Source organism: Corylus avellana, chromosome 1 (assembly GCF_965113065.1).
Source record: "Corylus avellana chromosome 1, dhCorAvel1.hap1.2, whole genome shotgun sequence".
NCBI lineage: Eukaryota > Viridiplantae > Streptophyta > Magnoliopsida > Fagales > Betulaceae > Corylus > Corylus avellana.
Window position 1 is genome coordinate 39,844,548 of NC_142490.1, and position 9,834 is coordinate 39,854,381.

The 9,834-nt window shown below is 36.1% G+C and overlaps 2 long non-coding RNA genes across 3 annotated transcripts; one reads left to right on the forward strand and one right to left on the reverse strand.

The window, feature by feature from the left end:
- Positions 1–480: 480 nt before the first annotated feature.
- On the forward strand, positions 481–5,679 carry LOC148589824 (uncharacterized). The gene is made up of 3 exons (XR_015912621.1): positions 481–828; positions 3,848–3,949; positions 5,268–5,679. It is a non-coding gene; the product is annotated as an uncharacterized LOC148589824 (long non-coding RNA).
- Positions 5,680–6,122: 443 nt separating this feature from the next.
- Positions 6,123–9,549, reverse strand: LOC132165532 (uncharacterized). 2 transcript variants are annotated; one of them, XR_015912619.1, is made up of 3 exons: positions 8,462–9,549; positions 7,152–7,224; positions 6,123–6,366 (listed from the first exon to the last, which is right to left on the reverse strand). It is a non-coding gene; the product is annotated as an uncharacterized LOC132165532 (long non-coding RNA). The 2 variants fall into 2 exon arrangements; XR_015912618.1 differs by lacking the exon at positions 8,462–9,549 and having other exon boundaries at positions 7,152–8,444.
- Between the last annotated feature and the right edge of the window lie 285 nt (positions 9,550–9,834).

Genomic DNA, 9,834 nt, shown 5'->3' on the forward strand with positions numbered 1-9,834 from the left:
GATTTTGTTTATGTGAAACTGTTCTTCAATTGGCTTGAGCAAAGCACGGCTAGAGGTATTTATATAATGATTTATTCTGCTGCTAATTTTATTATCAATTAGCATTTAATTATATATTAAATTTTTACATGTGGTATCAGAGCCACCTCTAAGCCATATTTGCTCTTTATATTTTTAAGATATGCCTGCTGTTAATTTTTTTTATTTTTTGTTTCAATAATATTTTATTTTGTTTATTTGATTATTGAAACAAATTATGGTGATCAGCATGAAACCCACGCCGTGTGCTATTTTGTTTTACCCATAGAGTAATGATACAAGTTACGCGGCGTGCGTGAACAGTAACGCATGCCGCTGACGTGGCATGTGCCACATCGTAACCTCTGTTTTTTTTTTTAAAAAAAAAAATCAAATTCAAAACCTGCGTCAAACCTTTTCCCCTAGACCCATTTTTTCACTTCCCCCCATTTTCTTCTCAAACCCATTCCCTCGCCCTCCAAAATTCCCCCCTGTGCGACGACCTCCACCACTGTCGGCCTTCCCCACCGTGCGACGACCAGCTCTACCACGCCGGAGATCCTCACCGACCCAGGCTTCTCGCGCCACCTCAAGTGCTTCAACATCAGCGAGGACTGCTCGGTCTTCGAAGGCCTCTTCAGCTTCTGCCACGCCTCCGCCAGAGGCTTCATTGGCACTGCAGTTAAGCTCAATCGCGCCGAAGTCGACATCGCCCTCTATTGGGCCAAGCGGCCTCCACCACGCCAAGAAGGCCAAGGCCTTCTGAGACCGTTGGGCTCTCTGAGCCTTTCACAAGGTTGAAAAATCAAGGCAAGTAAGCAAGCTATTTCATTTCCACATCCTTCACTTTTTGCTTTGTCTATTACGTTTCAATTTCGTTCTCAAATTTGTCATGGGTTCTCAAATTTTTCATTGCTCATTCTCTGTTTCAAATGGGTTGTTGGTATTTTCTTTGTGAAAAGGAATCTTCATTTCTAAGAAAGACCGAGTGAGAGATAATGATGAAATATATGTCTTGGAGTTTTCTAGTGCTTAACTCTTCTTATCCGTTCACCTCTTCCAGAAATCTCCTCTTTATCAATGTCTCTCTCAGGTTCTCTCTCGCTTTAGATTTGACTAATTGGTTAGCTTCTAGTGCTTGTTTTACTTAGTGACTTATGGAGCTTTGTTCGAAATAGATTTGCTGATTAGATGGTTAAAAAATTGTAAATTTCAATATATTTTCATCGGTTGGGTGCTGGAATTTATATTGTTGGGCATACATTGAATAAGGTACAGACCCGAGAAATATAATTTTGTTAGAAAATTAAGGATTTTTTTTTTTTTTTTTTTTTTTTCTTGGGGATCATTGTAATTGGTCTCAATGTAAAATCTACTTCATCACTAAGATGATTACTTTTATGATGCCTCTGAATATATGAAGGAAAAAAGACAAAAAAGAGCCCACCAATACTAATTCTATGTGAACACCTTTGTTTTGTTTTTGTGGGTCAATTCTATGTGAATACCTTCCAAAAAGCACATTCTCGTATACAACTCATTAAGAAGGCAAAAAGCCATTTGGTGGTCATTAGAAAAGTATATGAATAGCTATTGATTCATTTGGAGCACCTATAAACTCTCTCAAGTTCTCATTCTAAGATATCGTTGTCTATTCTAGTGGAGTTGTGTTATTGTCAAATGTTTTGTTTTCAGAGTGTCCGCGCCATGGGCCTAAGACCTTAAGCTCTCCTTAAACTTGTTTGCAAAGTTGAAATTTGTACGGATCTAATGAACCATCAATGTAAAATGGATAATGAACTTGTGCTGATTCAAAAGTGGCCCGCAACATGTTATAATTGAGGCTAGAGCTTAATTTTGAAATCCCCAACTCTTTTTTTTTTCCTTTCTTTCTTTTTGGTCTCTTTTTAACCTTTCCCTTGCTGTTGATTCATAGCTTCTTATGCATACTCGTTGCTTATGGTTTTTCAACATGTGTAAGCTATTAATTGATTTTTTGTCCATTAATACAAAAATAAGTGAATGCAGCAACATTGGGGGTGAACATCTTCCAATTTTCTGCCTTTGAGCAATATATTTTTCATGGGAGAGACTAGTAGAATTGATACTGCAATCACATTTTTAATTTATCATAACCTCAAGCATCTTGCCCATGGATGATTGCTTTGTAAATAAATGTCGAATGTTTGTGCCTAATGGATGGTTAAAAGTATTTGATCATTATTTATCCTCTAGGGGTGGGTGTTTTGTGCCACCATGTAGAGTAGAACATGCACAATTGCTGTATTGATTGTTGTTGGATGTTTGACAGTGGAATATATTAATGTTGAATACTTCAAATCACTTTTTTTATACTGGAATCTGAAATTCCTAGATTAGTTCTCATTTTTCCTTTATGTTGAACCAACACAAGGAGTGTCAGTGCCTTAAACTTCTACTTTCCTTCCATATATTTATTTACGTATTCGAGTTGGAGAATGTGGCTAGAACTGATGAGCCCAATGTAATTGATCAGACTCCACCCAAGCCATGGAACTTAAAGTTTGAGGATGAAAGAAAGCAAATTTTCATGTTATGGATAGATACGAAAACGAATGTATCATTTATATATATATATATATATATAAAATGTTTTGTGTGTGTTTAGTTGTTGATTGCTTGTGTTCATGCTTGAAAATTTAGCAAGAGAGTGTAGCATGAAGAGTAGGTTTACGAACTTATCGGTGGTATCCTAATACATATATGATGCTTAAGGTTATAGCTTAGGCTTCATTTAGATGGAATCAAGGAAAGGAGATTCGTTTGTGGTGTTGAATAAGGCCAATGTAATCAAGATATGAGTTTGTACCATATAGAGTTCTTAAGGCCAGTCAAAACTTAAGAGCTGTTTTGACTGAGGGGTTACTCAAGTAATGAGTGCTTTTATCAAAAGTAGAAGATGGTTTAGCCTAAGTTTGTGTCTCAAAAGTGCATGCTAGGGTTAATCAATAAATTTTCTAGCATTTTGTTTTAAGAAGCAAAATTCTGCATTTCTTTTCTATTGGATGAGGAGTGCTTCTAATTGGATAGTAAATGATATTATTATATGGAATTTGATGTTCATATGATTGCTAAGATTTTCTGCTAAGCTTTACTTTGTTAACCTAATTGATGATTGGTATTTGATCTAAATGTATGTGTGCTACAGTGGGGGCTTTCGTAACACAATTGCATTTCTTGACGACAGGCATTGCCTCTTTACTGATGATGTTAAAAGATCATGTTCTACAATATGGCCGAGAAAAAACAACAATTATTTCCTTCCTGTGACTAAACATAAGATTCATTTGTTCTTCTGTTTTTTTCCTTCCTGATTCACTGTGTACTTGGTAGGTAGTAGGTACCTAGTGATTTGTACATAATATTGATTCTTGTCCTTACTGCTGTTTAGAGCAATATGGATTGTGGAGTTCATCATCAATGGTTGATTTTTAGGCCTTGTTCTTTGTTTGTTTCCCACGGTTTTCTTTGGGTCTGTTTCCACATTCATGATTTCTTACCTGCCAAAATAAGACTTGATGAGTTCTATAGGTCAAGTTATCAATCATGGTTTGGAAACCTAGGTCATGATCGTGGTTTGCTGCCAGATCTTTGGGCTTGTGAGAAGCCTTTTTTTTTTTTTTTTCATTTTTTTGGAGAATTCATTCACATGACATCATCTTGTTGGAATTGTTGAGATTGATGAGGTAAAGTTTGAATTTTGTTAGTTTTTGTGTGTGTCAGAGAGTAAAACTGGAAGATGGGGAATTTTCTGCCATGAAATTGTGCTAATTTACTGATTTTGTTATAGGTGAATTACAAGAGGGGAACATATCAAAGTAAAGGGTTTGGGTTTATCACTATGAGTACTGTTGAAGAAGCTGAGAAGGTTGTGGAGATGTTCCACCGTTATGTGAGTTGCTTTTCTTTTGATGTTGATAATTTAGTTTATTGCATGAAATATGTTATCTTTGAACAATCAAATTCTAAGCGAGAGTAAATAGAAAATGATGGCATGGTTCTCTTTATAAGAATTTGCAAGCATGTAAATAGCAAATGCTAGAAGCATTTGAATGAAAGAGAGACAGTGTTATGCCTTTGCTTGATGAGATGAATCCTTTACTTTTTTTGGACATAGTTTGTGTTCATAGTTGAGGACTCAAGTCCTTCAATATGTAAGGTTTGTTGCTCTTAGGGTCCATAATAAACAAAGCATATTAAATTGGTTTGAGGAAACAGCAGGTAGCTTTAGATATGAGTACATTTTGCTGCAAAAGTTGTCACATTTGTCTTGCTACTTTTATTAACTTCCTTTTTCAAAAAAAAAAAAAGAAAAAGAAAAAAGAAGTCACTTTCTTTTGTTTCTTGGTAGAAAAATGCATTATTAGCCCATCGTCTTCTAAATGGAGAGTTTGAACCATCAAAATTACTGAAGATGCCACCAAATGAGTTGAAGTTATACTGTTTTCATGGCTTGCTACTTGTGCTTCCATTCTTTTTATACATTTCAGATGCGTTACCTAGTAGGTAATACTATGTAAATGGTGGCATGTAATTACCTATCCAAAAAAAAAAAAATGGTGCCATGCAATTGGTCTATAATTTATATGATGATATTCTACAAAACTCTTGAGAAGACATCAATTTTTTTATATATATAAAATTCTCCTCTTGAAGTTTAATCTGGTGAATTTTTGGCACAAAATTAGAAAGAAGGGCTGGTGGTTGTTTTGTACCATCCCATTGCTAACTTCTCGTGAATTGTGATGCAACACGAAGACCAAAGTTCTAGCATCAATGGAGCCAAAGAAAACATATAGTTACTTACTGTTGTTCCAATTATGCCACCATCACTTCTAAACTTAGGGAAGGTGAAGTGAATTGTTTCTTTCAGTTGCAGAAAGTATCTCCAATATGTAGATGTGTTGGAAAGGAAGAGTCAAAAGCATGTTTGGATAATTGTGACACATAAGAAAAATGGGATTAACTCATAATAGAAAGTCATCTTTTAGCATGAACTTTTTTAACATTATGCTTGACTCTTATAAATCCATGCTATTAAGAAAGAACCACTCAGGTTGACTAAAACTAGCCCACTACGACCTTTCCATTTAGTTCATTCTCACATTGCTGTCTAAAATATATCCAAATTTGCTTTCGCTAAAATGCATGTGTTTTTAAATGTTTGACTTATTGGTCCTTTTCTTATTGACTACTTGATTTTGATGTAGCTTCATCTGAAGGCCATTCATGTTGTATTGCATCAGCTGTAGTCTTCGGCATAGCCATGATGGACCTCAACTCCTTGTATATTCAATATATCTCTTCGCATGTTCTGGTTGCACAAAACCCCTTAATGTAATCGGACTTATGGGATCGCAGGTCCTCAACGTTTTCTATGATGAGTTGCTTGGTTGCTTATTGTAAATTATTGGTGTACAAATTCATTACTAAAATGTATTCTAGTGATACCCTAAATAGGCTTATTTTATTATTTTGTAAGTATTTCGCTGTTTGCTAAAAGGAAGAGGTTACATTTTTCCTTTTATGGGTCAACTGTAAACTAATGTTGCAAGCTTGTAAAATTCTCTTTGTTCTGTTTTGCTACATCCTTCAATATTTTCATACTATTGAAGCATAGAATCTTTTAGTTCGTGAAAATTAAATGCACTTTGTTGGTTTTGTTTTGTGGAGGTCATGATGTGCTGTCAAAAAAGTCTTGTGTGATTTTCTACTTGCTTTTCAAGCTTGAAACTTTGACAACAAATATATCTTTCACTTGCAAAATAGAAAGGAATAAAGCTATATGGTTATCAACAATGCCCTTGCCACGCTTGCAACCTTCAGCACACATTAGCATTGTGAGGTGGCCAAAACATGTGCAAATTCAGCCATCAATCGGTCGCATCTTTCTCTATCAAGACATAAGATTATACTGCATCCGTTTTTTGATTCAGTATTTTCCTTCACTCCCCCGCTTAACCATTTTTTATCAAACAAACAACCAGTCCTTCATGATTTTTTGAGAATGATTAATTCTATCATAAATTCTTGCAAACAACACATGCTAAAAGAATCAAATGAGATGAAACAAACTTAACACAGAATAATTAATTTTACATAAGGCCAAGAGTTGGGAGCATTCCAATAATGAATTTTATGTACAAATCACTAGGTACCTACTACCTACCAAATACAATGAATCAGGAAGGATAAAAACAAAAGAACAAAAGAATCTTATGTTTAGTCACATGAAGGATATAATTGCGGTCTTTTCTCAGCTATATTGTAGAACATGATCTTTTAACAACATCTAGAAAAAGGCAATGCCTGTCATCAAGAAATGCAATTGTGTTAGGAAAATCCCCCACACTAGCACACATACATATGAATCAAGTACCAATCATCAAATAGGTTAACAAAGTAAAGCTTAGCATAAAATCTTAGCAATCATATGAACAACATATTTCAACATCAAAATCGATATAATAATATCATTTACTATCCAACTACAAGCACACCTCAGCCAGTATAGAAGAAATGTAGAATTTTGCTTCTTAAAAGAAAATGCCAGAAAATTTATTGATAAATCCTAGCATGCACTTTTGAGACACAAAATTAGAGGCTAAATTATCTTCTACTCTTGATAAAAGCACTCATTACTCAAGTACCCCCTCAGTCAAAAAAGCTCTAAAGAAGTTTTGACTGGCCTTAAGAACTCTATATGGTATAAATTCATATCTTGATTACATTGGCCTTATTCAACACCACAAACAAATATCCTTTCCCTGATTCCATCTAAATGAAGCCTGAGCTATAACCTTAAGTAGCATATATGTATTAGGATACCACCAATAAGTTCGCAAATTTTCAAACATGAACACAAGCAATCAACAAAAACTGAACACACACAAAACATTATAAATATACACATATATAAATGATACATGAGTTTTCGTATCCACCTAGCCCATTGGAACATTTTAGGAAATCACAAGAAAGAAGAAAAAAAATTCTGAGAACTTGATAGCGCTCTCCATGTCATGTGACAGATATCAAGCACGTACAAGAACATTTTAGGAAATCAAAAGGAAGAAGAAAAAAATTATGAGAACCTGATAGTGCTCTGCATGTCCTGCTTGGATGATGTCTCTTACACCAACTTTAAACTCATTGCATTTTGAGCAACTATCATTCATGAGAGACAATTAGACAGTGAGCACATATCTAATGCACAAATAAATAATAACAAGAAACTAGCAGTTGAAACCAAACTGAGGAAATAAAGAAGTGACCGGCATACACTCTCACTCGTCAAGCTCTTTCTCTTGTTGTTTCCTCAGCTGCTAAACCCTCCTCAAAATTGAAATGTTTAGTTGAGATCTTTTCCCACTTTTACTTAATCAAAAATACAAAGGCTCTAATGAAAAATGCAAAGCATGAGAAAGAGTACATAGGCACTCATGAATCTCAACTGTAAGCTGAAAATAGGGCATAGTACTAGCAAAGATTACAACACAGAATCTAAATGGTAACACTAAATATATTATTATGACCGTAGTTTGTTCAAGAAATTATGTGGTGTGGAATTTCAACTATTATACATTGGAAATGGGTTAGGATCATACATAATGTGTGGAAATTTTACTAATTCCCTTAAAATCTATATGTTTTTTACGAGAAATGCTGGAAATTCCAACTATGTATGATTCTTTGGTGACATTCTAATAAGGTATCAAATATTATACGCCAAAAAAAACTAAATGCAGAGTATGACCTCGCAAAAAAATGATACATAAAGCTTACATGCCAAAACCATAGACAAGCCCAACTTGCAGAGGAAACTCAATCCTTGTTGGCCTTACTAACTACCAACACTGAAGCAGTTACAACCACAATGAGGCCCTGTGCAAAAATTATAATTCTGATCTAAAGAGATACTACCATAAAGGTTCTTTATACAGTTCAAAAAAGAAATGGGCTAAAGTCATCAAAGGAAAGATCAGACACACAAGTTATGTAACGTTTTACATGTACGTTAAATGAATTCATGCGCTCCCTCATGTCCTTTCTTCTTGAAACTCTGCCTGCCAACTATGCCAGGATCATGTTTAATTATTGAGCCAAATCTTGCAATAACCCTTTACACTACAAGATTCTCAAACATAACGACTTGAATCTAAAACTAACTATTAAGCTACAAGACCACTAAAAATTAGAAGTAAGAAAGCAAGATTTTAGTACTGAAATAAAATTTTCCAACATCATAAAAGTTATCTCCTGAGTGATTAATTAGAAATTACTATAGACCTTCTCATCCTATGCAGAAAAAAGAACACAGACCAATTACAATGGTCCATATAGAAACACAAAAAAAAAAAAAAAAAAAAAATTCTAGCAAAATGATAATTTCTCATATTTGTACCTTATTCAATGTATGCCCAGTAGTCTGAATTCCAGCACCCTACCAATGAAAATACTCTTAAAATTTACAATTTGTAACCATCTAATCAGCCATCACAATGCAAACAACAGAAAATCATGAACTGGGTCCGCAAGACGCTAAGCTGATCATATCATCTCATTGGTCAAAAGGAAATAAAACACTGAGATAAACCCACTTCTTTTCTTCTTCAGCAAATCTTTTTCCAACAAAGCTCCATAAGTCACTAAGTAAAACAAGCACTAGAAGCTAACCAATCAGTCAAATCTAATGCGAGAGAGAGATAAAGAGAGAGTACCTGAGAGAGACATTGATGAAGAGGGGATTTCTGGAAGGGCAAAGGATAAGAAGAACTAAGCAATAGAAAACTCCAGGACAAATATTTCACCATTATCTCTATTTATAAAATAAACGAAATACCAACAACTCATTTGAAATAGAGAATAACCCATGAAAATTTTGAGAACGAAATTGAAACATAATAGACAAAGCAGAAAGTGAAAGATGTGGAAATAAAATCAAAATGAAATGGCTTTCTAACTTTGCCTTGGTTTTTCAACCTTGTAAAAGTCTCAGAGAGCCCGAGGGTCTCAAGAGGTCTTGGCCTTCTTGGCGTGGTGGAGGCCACCTGGCGCAATTGAAGGCGATATAGGAGTTTGCGCTGTTGACCTTAACGGCAGTGCCAATGGGCCGGGTCGGTGAGGGTCCCAGGGGTGGTAGAGCTGGTCATCGCACGGTGGGGAGTGGTTTTGGGCTCGTCGGCGGCAGTGACGGTGGGGAGAGGAGAAGACTCACGGTGCTGGTAGGGGGAGAAAATGGGTTGGGGAGAAAAATGGGGAAAATGAAATGTGATTCTCGGGAGAAAGGGTTTGGGGTCGTCGGCGACAGTAACGCTGGGGAGAGGAGATGACGCCGCTGGCGACGGTGCTTCTCTCTGAACTTGTATCTTGACAAAACAAGCCTCTGAGCTGGTGCCGTGGGTGGCGTTCGGCCGACCGGATCTTGGATGGTAGGCGTTTTCGGTGGCGGTCCGCGGCTGGAGTTCAGTGGGCGTCGTCGCCGGATTTGGACTTGATCTCGTTGCCGGAAGTAGATATTGGTGGGCAGAGGTAGAAGGTCGGGGGAGAGAGAGAGCTGCGTGTGAAGAGTGAGGAGGAGAGAGAAAATGGGTTTTGGGGGGAAATTTTTTGGGGTGAAATGGCTTGGGACGAACGTGTTTCAGATTTTGGTTTTTTTTTTTTTTTTTTCTTTCTTTTTAAATAGGGGTTACGACGTGGCACATGCCACGTCAACGGCGTGCGTTAACAGTAACGCACGCCGCGTAACCTGTATCATTACTCATATATATATATATG